At 31.1% G+C, this 15071-nt stretch overlaps 1 protein-coding gene across 2 annotated transcripts in view; it reads left to right on the top strand.

Moving 5' to 3' along the window:
• Positions 1–15071, top strand: part of LOC106713796 (zinc finger homeobox protein 4) — a 206764-nt gene that overhangs the window by 88615 nt on the left and 103078 nt on the right. Inside the window, exon 1 of one of the 2 annotated variants that reach the window (XM_045680276.1) lies at positions 10561–10801. The exons of the other annotated variant lie outside the window; for it this stretch is intronic. The gene's annotated coding sequence lies outside the window, so the exon portion shown is untranslated. Of the gene's footprint in view, positions 1–10560; positions 10802–15071 lie in introns of those variants that run through there. 2 annotated transcript variants of the gene reach the window in all.

The raw sequence follows: 15071 nt of genomic DNA, 5'->3' as shown, positions 1-15071 counted from the left end.
AGCGGCCGGTTTGATTGCTGCCGTATCATCTGTGGACCTGTGATAGATTGTTTGCAACAAATTTAATAAGACGTCATATAAAAAAACAAAGATGGCGTTCGACTCTACAATATCGCTTTTTAATGGCGGTCTAATAAGCCTTACGAATGGTTATCTGTGTAATTTCGTTTTTTTGGTACGTCAGTTTTTAATAACATTGATTTAGCTATAATTAAAATTTTATATCTTCTTATTTGCTCTGTTTCATAAAGAACGGAAAATGTGCAACTATACTCGTATCAAAAGTTACGTACAGACATGCCTTAAAGTAAACGTCCTTTAAGATGATCACTATCGAATCTTATGAATTCAAAATTAAAGACGATTAAATAATAACAAATTAACAAACAAAATCTTATTACAATGACAGTCACGTTTGAATCGTCCTGTCGTTCGGCAAACAGAAGAAAAAAAATAGAAGAAAAAAAAACAAACAAAATTAATTCATGTCATCATCAAGCAATTAAAGCACGGTCCGAGGCGTGCGAACAAAGAACGGGGAGCGATACTGAAAATTTCATTTGGCCCCAATTAGGCCGATCTGAAATTGAATTTTCTGACAATTATACCCGGCCATCCGGATACGGGCCGGCGCAGCCTCCGAGTGCGAGCGAGACGGATAACCGACGACGGCTCGGTGACAAGCAACAGGTGGCTCTTTCGAGCAATTAAAAGCGGCTTTTAATTAGTAGGGGAAGTCGATTATTAGCGAATCTCGCCGAGTTTGAGGCTTTTGGGGTATGCAAACCACTTGAAAAGTTGGGGGCGGCGTGGCTCGGTCGCCGCCGTTTGTTCTAACCTTTATTGTCTGCTGTCGTTTGTTTTATTAGCAATCATTTACTTTATTATTTTTTGCATTTAAAATTACTCACAATAAAAAGTAAGGAATTTAGATGTTTAATTTATGTTGCTTACATAAGTTTAAATGACTAGCTAGATCAAACCGATAAAACTTGTCTTTATTTGTCGCATTAATCTAATAAAAACGCTTGAAGAAATCAATTTTAGGAATAGACTTTTGTACCAAATTTTGTACTTTACAAATGTATTCAACAATCTCTAAAATTCAAAATAGTTATTTAAATTAAGCAAAGCAACCCTAATTTAATAAATTTATGCAAAGAAGAAAAGAATTAATTAACAAATTACCAATGTTGTTTGTATTCATCTACCCTCAGTATATTAAGACATCATTCAAATACGGCCAATGATCTTCAAATCACTTATGTGATGCTTAGCTTTTCCACGAATATCTGCATTTCCTTATCAAAGGCCCGCCGGGCGGGGGTAGGGGGAGGTTTTTAAAGGAGGCCTACAGGGTGTGTGGGGTGAAGCGGGCGCGTGTGTGTAACTCTCTTGTGTGCGACTACTCATCTATATGTGTTAATGCGTTTTCTTTTTACCAATCTTCGGTGGTCCAAGCTTTTACCACTAAATTCAGGATATTTCCAATTGTCAAACAGTACAAAAATAAATTTGTGAAAACGTTAATATCGTGATTACTTAGTAAATTTTCGGTGAACATAAAAAATACGTACACTTTTTAGATTTTTTAAATATTTCGGTGAAATGTGATACAATATCAAATGATAATAAACATGAAATCGTGTCACGTTTGGGGAAATAATTTCACTTCAATCAATGATGTTTAATATTTTGCGTACTCTTACATTGCTACAAAGTAAATAGAATTTGATATTTTCTTGTCTAATAAATTAATCAAAACTATTTAGTTAAAATTAAGTACTTGGTTAATTTGGTTTTTAAGTTTGTTACCGACATATTTCTAATTTAGCACAATAACTTAAATCAAAGCATTTTTTTCCGTCTAAAATCACGGTCACCTTACTGAGCGCTTGCTCCGTACGATCGAAGCTTGCATATTATTTGCACACACACGAGCACGTGCATGTGTGGGTCTCGTCGCTATTCAAGATTTTCGCATCGATGGTGTTGCTATTGATTTCGTATTGTCGTTAGCTTGGGACATGTTAAAGAAAAGGGGTGTTAGGGTGGCGGCACACTAGTTGACTATTACCGCGAACCGTCGCCTATATTTCTTGTTTAAATTCCCCTAAGATTTCCCTTCTAGGAAACGTATTGTTTTATTACATAGTAACATCAGTACAATTTTTCAATATGAGATAATGTTTTGGTTTTTGCTGACGATGTGACTATACTAGTTGATAAAGTCGCTGGTATTGAACGAGCTTCTTTAAAATTATAAAAATAAATTCATAAATTTACCAAAACTTTTAACAACAACTTACTACAACTACCTACTTTTAACAAAAGTGTGATTTGAATTAAGATTATGGCCATCTAAATATTTTACTAACTCCTCTTGTCCATTATATAAAAAATTATAGATCAAAATAAGAATGTTATACATAAACCCAGTCCGTATAGCTCACCACTCAAACGTATAATTGCAACAGCAACACTCAAGGCGCGTTAGCGGGCATTAGAACAAGATAAACCTATCTAAACGACAGAGTTAACCGAGACGTTCCAATTTCAAATTTCTCGATTCGAACACTCGATCTGTCGAGTGTGTCATGAATAAAATAGCCATACCTACCACATCGCCCGTAGGCGTGTGTGAAGTCCCCATAAAAAAGAAAGGGTCTGAAGCACGAGCGCCATTAGAAAAATGTCGCGATAAGGATGTTCAATCATTTCGCTACCAATAAGGGGCGCTATCGATTTTGCGAAAATGTCACCGGAACGCTATCGAATATCGCTCGCGAATATTTAAGGGCGTCCTTGGTTGCTTGCTTGAATCAAACACTGGCAGCTTTGTTTATTCAACACCACAGAGTATTTAAAAAAATAATTAGAAAAAAAGTAATATTCAAGACTTTAACATGCTAAATGTGAGCAAAATCAAAATTATAATTATTAAAATCGATATTGAAAAAGAAATATTTTTTTAAATTGTTTTAAAGCAAAGGTAAATATTTTAAGACTAATAACATTGAAATTCCATACGATAATAAAATATATTTTTCTGTTTCAGGTAACTGCATTCGAGTTATATCTACGTTTTAAAAGTAAGAAAATTCATGTTCACACAATTGAAGATAAAGTTACGAACATCTTTGCTAACAATCGTAATAGTAACATGAAGTGGTGTAACGGCGGTATTTACTAACTGGGTGACCGTAAAAAATTCAAATAAAAACTATCTCCTCTATCCGACGATAGATGGCAGTATACTACGATACGTTGCGGAGTGCTCTACGGCGTTTTCACGTATGGCGAGGATATGTTTTCTTAAGTTTTCCGCTAAGTTCCCTTTTGTTGAGACGTGATAGTTTCACAATTAGTGCATAGGGGGCGTTGTGAGACGATTACACGCTTGCTTACTTTTGCGCTATTGAAAATTTAGTTTTGCAGAAATTCTAATAAAAATAATTATCAAAAGCAATTAAGATACACCTATACAATAAACATAATGAACAGGATATGAAATAAGATGGAAACATAAAAGAGGTTTCATTAACATATCCGTTGCGATTTAATCGATAATAAGAGTAATAGTATATTTTTCGACATCAAATAATCTTAATAATGAACAAATAAATTTATTTTCAGTTAATCTGTAGTTAGGGAGATGCCAACTCAAGTTATGTCTGCACTTTCAATTGACATTATTATAAAATACTGTAATTAAATAGTAGTAACTTTCCACAATATTATAAAGAAAAAAAAATTCCCGTTACATATCGTCGGTAGATAACTACTTTAGGCCCGAAACGCCAAGCTTTAGCGATCAGTTTATTTACGTGTGTTGTGTGTGGAGGTAACCTGACGAATGTTGTTCTGAGTGACGGTTACATGAGGCCGTTTACGATACGCCAAGGTCAGGGGTTGGCCGCGCGGGTCAACGCCCGCAACGCTTTTGTGACTCAATAGACTTTGGGTCAACGCTGCTGGAGACATGTGCGCCAATTTTCAATTCCACGTTTCAAATGTTATGAACTTTTTTTTCATTCGTTACTTTCGGCCAATGTGCGTGGTTTAATAAAACAATTGACTATCGACTCATTGTTTAATTCATTGATTAGATAATATTTTAGATACTTCAAATAGTAATCTTATGGCATAGAAAATTGTTGACAAAAGAAATGTAAAAATGTTTTCGTTCATTCAGATCTATAATAATTAAAATTCACGTTGTTCACTGAAAAGTGAAATCCTGAAAAAAATATACCTAATCAATTTCTTCTTCAATTGTTTACTTAACAAAAATCGATCAATTTAGTTATTAACCTATTTCAATCAAACAAATTTAATAAAATCAGACGAAAGTCACCTTTACATTCCATACAAATAAAACTATATTTCCCTCGTAATTTATACACCCATATTGTTTTGCGGTTACGGTTCTTTACGAATGTGAACGGATATTTTTTAGAAAGAAAATAGTACGGTTAGAGCAATGTAGGCAGAATTTAATATAAATTTATTATACAAATAAAAAGAATGACCTACCTGCAAACTCGCCGCCGGGACGTACGCAGACGCCAAACAAGCTTGAAACTAAAGATGGCTGACTTTTATTGAAATAATGAAATTATCTAACACAACTGTGTATTTAAATGCTGTGACACTTATATTAAAACATGTTGTCTCTCTATTTATTTCAAAAGCGTTAGAAGGACGTGTATTTAATTTTAAAGTAAGAAAATACGCGTATTAATTCTTGCGCAATCAATTTTGCAAATAAATAGGTAAAAGAGACAAACTTTATCACTTTAAAAATCTGTACGTGACTGAATATTTATTTCGGAAATTATGTGTTTTGTTACCTACATTCGATTTTTAAAATATTTTTCTTTCTTTATATGGCTTCCTTTCAACCATAGAGTATCATGATTATAATTTATTTTTAAAATCAATTTTCTAAATGTTAATTGCTACATATTTTTTTAAGTAAAATTGTGTTGTAAATATTTAAAAAATAATCTTCCTGAGAATGGCGCTGCAATCGCCGTTAGTTTTGTCAAAAAATATAATTGGATAAGAGAAAAAGGAATGTAAAAAAAATTCAATTATTTGATTTTTTGTTTAAGATCATGATCAATTTATACGTTATTGTAATAATTTAGAATTTTGATGGTTTCACTTTTGGCTTTGGCAAAAGTATCTAAATCTAAAGTAAATTTAAAAAATCTCAATAAAGAAGCTATTGTACCTTTGCAAGATGCAGTTAAAGTACAAAATAATGAATGAAAATTGAATATTACATTTTTTATTATTAAAAAGTTTATAACTTCAAGAAAGTATTGTCATGTTCCGACTCCATAATAATGAGTTGCAATTCTACTCGCTTTCTTTTTAATATTGTCGTTTTAGATACAATTGCCAGCATTTCTTTCGTATACATTTAAGTTTTATATTGATTATTTGAAAAGAGTTAACAGTTTGTACGAGAATAAGACAAAATAACTTAGTTACATTTTTAAAAATAATGAATTGATTGATTTTAGTTTAAACTTTTTAAAGTTTAACGTATTTAAACGTTACATAAACTTAAACTTTTGTTATTATCATATTTAATATACAAACATAGCTTTAATGTATGCCCTTTAAAGGAAAATTCTGTTCCATTGCATCTTGGCCCATTACTATCTATAATAGTACTTTCTAACCATATCTTTACACTAAAACATTGAGCAAAATCATCATATTATCTTGTTTAAATGACTAAAATTTATATAACCTTCAAAGCCTAGATTACTAAGTAGGTAGTAGTACTCTTTAGTAGAATAACTATAAAGCAGACTCGAAATAACAGCAAATAAAGTTAGCATAAATCATTTAAGTACAAAGGAGCAGCTCTTTGGATCGCAATTTAAATTGCCTTTCATAAAAAGAATAAAGCGAATTTTAATTTAACATATCTCTAAAATATAGGTAAACATAGCAATATTCTATTACTGTAATGTAAACCTTAGAACTTTGGTGTTACAGTCTAAGTTTGATTGTAGTTTATGTCCAAAAGCGTAACTTTGCAGCTGCGGGCCTATTCAAATAGAATTTATTTACAGGTGGCGACACTAGCGACACCGTCTGCCAGTTTTTGCGTAAGCACCGTGGGTGGGCTCGCGGACTGCGTAGAGTGCCTCTATGTTTATATTGCTACCGTCATAGCCTCAGTTTAAAAAAAATATGCCTGTAATTGACATCGCCTCTCGAAGCTTCAGAACAATGGGTTAATGAAATCTTAGGGATTACACGCTATTATAATTAAATGTGTTCTCTGTAATTTTATCAGAACATTTTAAACAACAATATATCAATAAAAGCAGAAAACAAATTTAATTTTTTAACTACAATTTTTTTAAATAGGCAAATTACATTAACAATATTTTCCCTGCTTTTCCCATGGTATTTTTCTTTGTATCTTGACAATCAATAAGATAATTAATTTACCTATATACCTAGCGGCGAAAAAATATAGTATTTCAATAAATACTACTTTAAGGTTCTGAAATGTAAAGTTTTAAAACACATTCCAGTTCTTTTTCTTTGATGAATTAAGTAACATGTTTTTAAACACATAATCATTATTTTTAAGACAGATAATTTGTAAAACAGTGCTCCAAATAAGATCGCATTTAAAATAAGTGCCAACTTATAACCTTTCCACAATTATTGAACACCGTTCAACTAAATATCAGAGCTGAGCGCTTGGCATTTTGACAAATCTCTTTTTAATTTGCACGTTTCAAGTTGGCATTGTTAACTCGTTCCAAATTCAAAAATCAACGAATAGAATTGAATACAGGTATTGAGGTGATACGTAAAGGTGTACCACCGGTAAAGTGTCGGGGTCGTCTAGTGGACTTGCGGCAGATATAAAATATTTGAAGGAAATTTTTCGTAATGCCGCTCTATAACTTTTATTGTTTAATGTATTTTGGTTCATAGAATACGGGATTTTTGTCGTGTGTCTTTGGTCAAAGGCATTGATTTAATAGTGAAACGTTACAAGAAAACATAATGAACTTGGATAACATCTCTCGACTATTTGCATTTTTTCACGTAGAGCTTTTTTAAAATCTAAAAGTAATTGATTTTAATCTTCTTGTGTAAGAAAGGTGATAGTAAAAAAGGTAATGAATGTACTTTGATCAATAATAATACGTCTTTCAAGAAATGACGTCTTTACTACTAAAATTTGTATGCAATGTTAGAAGACAAGTCTAGCTAATTATTTAGTTAGACAGCATATTGGATATGAAAAGGAGTTCTAATGTAGAATTATTTATAAGTAAGTTTGGATTATGTGGTTGTATAAATTACTAGATCTAGATAACTAGAGCTTTTACTTTAGTATCTTCCTTAATTCATTCTTATTCCAAGTAGGGTAAAGGCGGGATAGATGCCTCAGTGGGATAGATGCCTCATTTTCATAAAACCTAACTTCCCAAACTCGCGACTAAAAATCAATAGTATAACTAAGAGCCGCAGGTACCCTGCACCTTAGTTAGCAATGGGCCGTGGTGCGGTGAAGATGCATTTAGCTTATTTGTGGATTTATGTCCGCGGCGAACTTAACAAACACGTCAAAGTTTTAAAGGTAAGTATTTGCTGTTGTATATCTTTATAAGTAGTTATTAATTCCGTTATATTTTTTATCTCGTCAATATACTGATTCATCAAGTATACATATAGATGGAAATAGTAGCTCTTTTGTTTTTTATTTATTTAAAAACTACTTGGGCATCTATCCCTATCAAAAAGGATAGTTGCCCCGATTTTCCGGGGTATAGGTGCCCCTAGGGGCATCTATCCCTCCATTCACCACGTTGTACTGAATGCGCTTTGAACATATTTTTATGTTCTATTATATTTTATATGTGTTTATGTATATTTATATTTAGACTTTTTACTGATTGTAGCAGAACTATGCCACGAAAATACAAAAGAAAGGAAAGAGTCCGAGCTCGAGTATGTTCTTGGACTACAGAACAATTACAGTCATCTTTCGAGGAATTGGACAAAAATACAAATTAAGGGGAAGAAAACTAAAGATTTGCCGGTAAAGAGAACTAAAAGAGATGAATAATGCTATTATTCATCTCTTTTAGTTCAATGGCTTATGCAAGCCTAAAATACAAAGATAACTGCACAGAATGATTTGAAAATTATAAACGTAAAGTATAAGTAAAGGCTTTTATGAATATGCGTGTTGAAACTTAATAATTAATAAGTTATAACAATAATTTAGAATTTCTGTTTTTGTTGAACAAATGATGTTAGAAATTTATTATGATAATTTTATTTGATCTCATAATTAGAATTAAATTGTAAAGATGACAATTAAAAGATTTTAAAAACTGCAAGATGCTTTTCATTATAAATAAAAAAAGACAAAGATAAAAATAAAATATGATACTCGTAAATGTTATAATTTTACAGTATGAAGGGCATGTATCCCGCGCCGCAGGCATCTATCCTTGTTAGTATTTTCATGGTGGGGCAACTATCCATACGGGAAGGCATCTATCCTCAAAAATCGAGGTCCACAAAAAGCTAAAATCTGCAAAATCTGTCATTTATACGCCCAAAAAGACAAATCATAGTAAAAGATAAAGAATTAAACTAGCTATATTAATAGACACTATTTTTATAAACTTAATATTTTTTAAATTAGGAGTATATTCCAAAATGTGGGGCATCTATCCCGCCTTTACCCTATAAAGAATTTTATTTTGTTCGATTTTTATGTTTTTGATTTGTAGTGATACTATACTGCAGGAGTTGCGAACCAATGGGTCCTCGTATTGATGGCAAGTAACTCAATATTTTTAGCTCGTCACTGATCACAGAATTCATTACGAAATACGAAAAGAACTGTGAAGTAGGTATAATGTGAGCAGCGAACGCCAATGATTCTTACGCTACGAAATGTTCACATTAATCACCAAGTCAAAATTGTTTGATGGCATGTCTGACCTTATTCAATATTTCTTTAGTAAAATCGCACGTTTATAACTAAATGTTCTCCAGCCCTGCTCTGTTTACAACATTGTTTTAAACTTCGAACTTAGTAAGGGTTTTCTAACGGAATCCAATAAGCGATCTTAAAATGTTTTTTCCTATATATAAAGATACCAAAGAGGTAATTTACTTTACCTTTTATATAATTATCTTTTTATTCCTTTTAACTTCGCTTTCTGAAGTCTTAGCTCGTAAAAATTAATGATGTAAAATAGACGTGATTTTGTTAACTAAATAGTAATTATACTAAACATACACTTGGAAATTCCTAACGCTTACAAAATATTCTATAGGCGAAGACGAAATCTTACGTAGCGAATACAAATTTACACATTACACGTCTTGTTATATTTCACAGATCCGTTATATCTTGCCAACAATTTATAATTAACTTAAATATATTTAGGAATGTTTATTAATTGATTTAGAACTAATTTTGAAAGATATTTTCATGTTGAACTTGGAAAAATAAGGAATTTCATAAGCATGTTAAAGTTAAAATTTTTTGATTTAACGTTTATAACTATTAATGTTAAGAAATATAAAGGTAAAAATGTTAGACTTAATATACCGCGATATGTAACCTACTTGGACGTAAAATTTGCAAAAGAATAACTTACTTTTTGTCAAAATATTTACTAATAAAATTCTACATGACATTAATCGAAAGAAAGAAAGAAAAAATATTAAGTGTCACACAATCATACATACAAAAAAAATTCCACATATTCTTATGTACCATAAGGGTGAATTCGTAATTTTAAAGGTCTGTTATAGGCTAAGGTTTACTCGTTTTTTCAACATAGCTAACCCAATTTCTTTTACATTTTATCTTCATTTTGTAAACATTTGCTTTTTTTTATTGTCTACACCTAATGTTCATTTCTTCTCAATTATAAATTAATTTAGTAACTATTGTTCTATCGTATTTTGTGATTACTTCACTAAAATTTACTGAGGCAAGTAGGTAATACTTAATATATAAACGTGTAATTCCATGTGTACAAGTGCATTTAATTTATGTTCAATTAAACAAGACACAACGATTTGTGGTTGCGACAGAAAAGGTCGGAATCCATACAAAAAGTTAGCGGGTCCATTCGGCTACAATTAAAGCTGTGTAATTAAGCCGAGGCGTGGCCGCGCTAATGAGAGGCGCGCAGAGGCGGCCGCGGACGTAATCAACATTAAAGATTGGCGGGAGATGTGCCTCCCCTCCCCTCCCCCGACCCTGGCCTGGCACCCGCGCCCCGTCCTCACGCTCTCGCCTCTCATTACTTATACAAAATACTTAAGACGAGCGTCGTCCCGCTCTGCGCGCTAATAGCTCGCGCCCACTCTCTATCGCCGTCCCGCTTCGTCCGCGTGTAATTAAGCTCCTCGCCTCGCCTCGCCCCGGCTGCGGCCCCGCCCCTCGCGAGGCCGGGGCGAGACGAAGCGAGGCGCGGCGAGGTGCCGGGGCCGGCGGGGGCCGCGGCGAGGCAAGCGCGCAGTGTGCCGGCGACCGTCGACAGTGTAATGTCGCGCGCGCCGCGCCCAGCAACCCGTACGGACCGCTCAACAAAAGTTCCTCAACTGTTATCATCGTGAGTGCATCCCGGTGCGACATCAGTGCCGCCTTGTGTTTTGACTGACTACGCTCTGTGCTAATATTGTTTCCTATCAGTTGATACTGGACAAGTGCTTAAGTGACTGCGCGTGCTATGCCGCACCGTGACTAGCGGCCTTCTGCGGGCGATGCTCACAGGTTTTTATTTACATTTTTTATTCCTATGCGAATCTCATTTAAAATATCAAATAGGTGGTTGACTTGCTGGTGATATTGGAAAATCTAATTTTTTAAAGTATTGAAACTTTAAAAAAAAGATGAAACCTTAAGATTTCACATCATCAAATCACCAAAGTATAAATTACTTAAATTTTTTCGTAAAATTTTGGTTTAATAAGTTTTACGTAATTTTTTTTCACATTAATTAATTAATTTTAACTATTTCGTGAAAGTTCATTGAATTTTTCATTCAATAACAAACTGTACGATTCTTATGAGCTTTTGATTTACGGAGTTGCGATTTAGGATTCAAAAACTTTTGTATTTTTTATAATTCTACAATAAAAAAATATTTTAACATCGTATTCCTAACTCATTAAAATACGGTTACTAATCTCGGAACTTACGGTATCCTGAATTAAGTTGTGTTTGCGAAAGGCTTCGAAAAACTTCCGACGCGAGAATAAGACACAGTTCTTATTGGAAAAATTTTAAAAGTCACTTTATGGAAATTTATTAGCATACAAAAATATCACGTACCTATTTACCTATTTAAACTATTGTTTTACTAAATAAGGTATACAATTAACTAGAAAGCAGATTTAAAAACTATCTTTACGTAAAACATACATATGTTATTTTTTATTTAAAATTGTTACATATTTTTATCAAAAACTTTGGTTTTTGTACCTACTTCAGTTTTGTTATGAATTTTAACTAAGACAATTAACAGTTACTTCCTTTATTCATATTCAAGTTGTTAAGTAACTTACTACCTAAAATGTACTTGTGCACAAGCACACAAGCAAATTTTACTAATATTAATGCGAAATTTTAGATGTATGCACGGATGGATAGTTGAATTGATGTTAGAAGATATCACCAAAACCGCTAAACAGATCTCGATAAAATTTGGCATGGACGTAGAATATAGTCTGGAAGAACACATAGGCTACTAATTAAGTTTTTTTTTAATTCCATGCGGACCGAGTCGCGATCGACCGCTAGTTCGATATTAGAGATTGTATACCTAATTTAAATTATATGTTTTTTAACTTATTTCTTAAATAGATAGATAAAAAACTGTTAGAATAATTGTGTTCATCATTTAGCTTTTGTTTTAATTTGTTAAAAAAACACATTGGATATATAATTGACACTGAGAATTTATTATGTACATGAAAATTAATAAGTCTCCAATATTAGACAATAGAAAACGTTGCATTTATATTTCTTATTAAGTAAATTAAATAACTGTCAATCAATTTAACGTAATATTAAAAAATAATCATTAACAATTAACCAATTGCTCTGTAAAATAATTTACTTCGAAGATATGAAGCTATGAAATTTTTCAGAAGATTAAAGAGTTAATTAAGCCACAAAATTTTAATCTACATAGTTAACGATCTAATCTTATCAAGAGATTTGATAACTGATAACACAATTAATAAAAAAGTAATTAACCTAATATCATATCAAACATTAACATATGTATATTAAAATAAACTGCGTAAACAAAAATACACGGAAAAACACCCCTTAGAATTTGCAACATAATTCTCACTTGGTATATGTGTAGGTTTATTGGTAATCATTATCTTCACAACCAAAAGATATGTACAAAAATCAATGACATCTTACTCTTTATATTTGAAAAAAAACAGAAACAAAGTATGTGTTTTTTATAAACCTATTCAGCAATAGAATTAAATATAACGTTCAATTGTTTTACGATATGGAGATTTAGTTATTAATCAAAACGACCTTAGATCAATATCATTTCTCAAATAGTATTTAATTTATTATAGAAGGAATAGTGATAATTGATATTATGTGCGTAGGCGCAACATTTCGATGCGAAAACGGCGCCTCCGACGGTATTCAAATTGATTTGTTTAGCATATTGTTTTCATTTACGAATACAACTGTTGGATTTATGTCGCCTATTGTCTGTGATGTCATTAGAATCTTTTAAATGTTTTTATAAAATTTTCGGAAATGTTTTACGAATTGTATTTTTTTTTGTGGTATTCTAAATCATAATGTTTTCCTTCTTATTTCTGTACAAAACATTAGGTATCAATCTGTTTACGATACAAGTGCTTCGGTAATATAGTTTTACGATAGTTATCGCCGAACGCGCCAAATCAAAAAATAAACTTGGGAGCCTATGTGATCTTCCAGACTATGTTCTACATATGGCAAATTTCAGCGAGATCTGTTTATATCTTCCGAAGATACGTAATATCAAACATATATGCATTTAACTTTTGCATTAATAATAATTAATATGTAAAGTTGCCTATTTATAACATTTTGCATTAGATATAACTATCAGCATAAAAAGTTATCATTCAGTAATAAATATGAACTTTTAAATAAATCCTCTTATAAATAAATCAACAAAACTTATTCAATATTTATTATTAATAATAAAAGCTAGAGTTCAATTGCAAGAAATAAGTTCGTTGTAATTTTATTTATTTTTTAAATATCTTACTTATATCGTTACATATTAATTACCTAGTAAGTAAGATGTACAAAAACATGTGTAAAAATTGATACAAAAAGCTCGGTTATATGAAAGCTTTTTGAAATACTTGTACTTGTAGGGCGCTTAAGTTAGGTATTTATCAGTGATATAAGTAATAAAATGTCGATTATCCCTACCACGTCAACTATACCTAATAGGTAGTTGTATGTTTTGATGACATACCTTTTTAGCCTTTTAGTTACCTTTCGGAAAAATGATTACTCCAATTTTTTTTTCAAGCGTAGAATTAAACAATTTATTCATCATTTAAAAATGTCATTATATATTATGTAGTAAATAAACATTACCTAAAATATGTAAGAAATATACCAATTACTTCATAATATCAATAAAAGACAAGTTGTTGTGTAAAGTAGTCAATCTCGTTCCACTGACTTTATGTAGAACTTGAACTTGTTTTTTTTTTTGTTCAATTTTTTGTAGTAAATTTTAAATCTTATTCATTAACTACGTTAACATAAACTAAAATAAATAAAAACAACGCATTCTTACTTTAAAATTTCATTCATAATTTTAGCGCAAGTATTTACTTAAAACGGAATCAATAAAAATTGAATAAACCAATCGGGCGTAAGTTATATTTAATTTAGGTAATTATTACGTTACATTAATGTATTTATAAAGCTATAAATTATAAAAAATAGGAGTAATGAACAGCTTGACATAAAATATTTCTCATCTCTAATCGGTTTTTGAACATATAGTAAAAGTTTTTACCTACATATGGAAAATGTACGTAATTATCGTTTTAATTTATTGAATATTAAGATTGAAATTTGTAATTAAATTCAATTATTTAATGGTTTTTAACCGTTCAAAATATTATTTGTAACGATGCCATTATTTTGCTAAGTACATATACTATATGCATGTATTGTAAACTTGTGTTTAATTGTGACTTTAATTAAATCTTGACTAAAATCAATTGCATCAGCTTGAACTATTAGACCATTATCATTTGTTTTTAATATTTATCAAAAAATGTCGTAATCTGATCTATGAAATTAGAATTTTGTTAAATCTTTAAGCATTCAAAGGACCTTACGATTTTTTTTTTTATCGTAACTACTGTTAACATAAAAATATGCATATGAATTAATTCTAACATGTAACGACGAAAATAATTACAATACATTCAGCGCCATCTATCGACCGATAGTGTAAATACTTTATCTGTCTGGGAAAGCGCGCGCCTGAGACTCATAGATAAAGGCATCGTGACAGCTTGCCGAGATGCTCTATAGATACAGTGATAAGATTTTTGATACAAGTACCTATTTGTTCACGAGGAAAAATAGGTTCTTTTTCAATTTATAACGTAAACATTTGTAATATTGTTAGTTTTAAAATCGAATCGCGTTAAAATTATTTCAAAATTAATTCAAAAATTAGTGCAAAATTTTATTAAATATTTTTTTATTAACCAGTATATATTATATACTCGGTCGGGTTAAGTATCTTAATAAATATTAATGCAGCAAATTCAAATTATTTAACTTTTATACATATTGATTATTATATAGGACAATTTTCCCTTTTAAAGTTGAAATAATAAGTATTAAACGTTTTTGTTTTTTGTGATTTAAATTAAAACTAAATCTTTATATGAATAAAGATTTTCTTGACGTAACGTTTAAAAATATAAAGTTAAACCTCAATAAAAAAACTCAATAAAAGTTTTCTATCTTTTTC

This window comes from Papilio machaon, chromosome 12, assembly GCF_912999745.1.
Source record: "Papilio machaon chromosome 12, ilPapMach1.1, whole genome shotgun sequence".
NCBI classification, from domain to species: domain Eukaryota; kingdom Metazoa; phylum Arthropoda; class Insecta; order Lepidoptera; family Papilionidae; genus Papilio; species Papilio machaon.
This window is presented reverse-complemented; position numbering and strand designations above follow the sequence as displayed.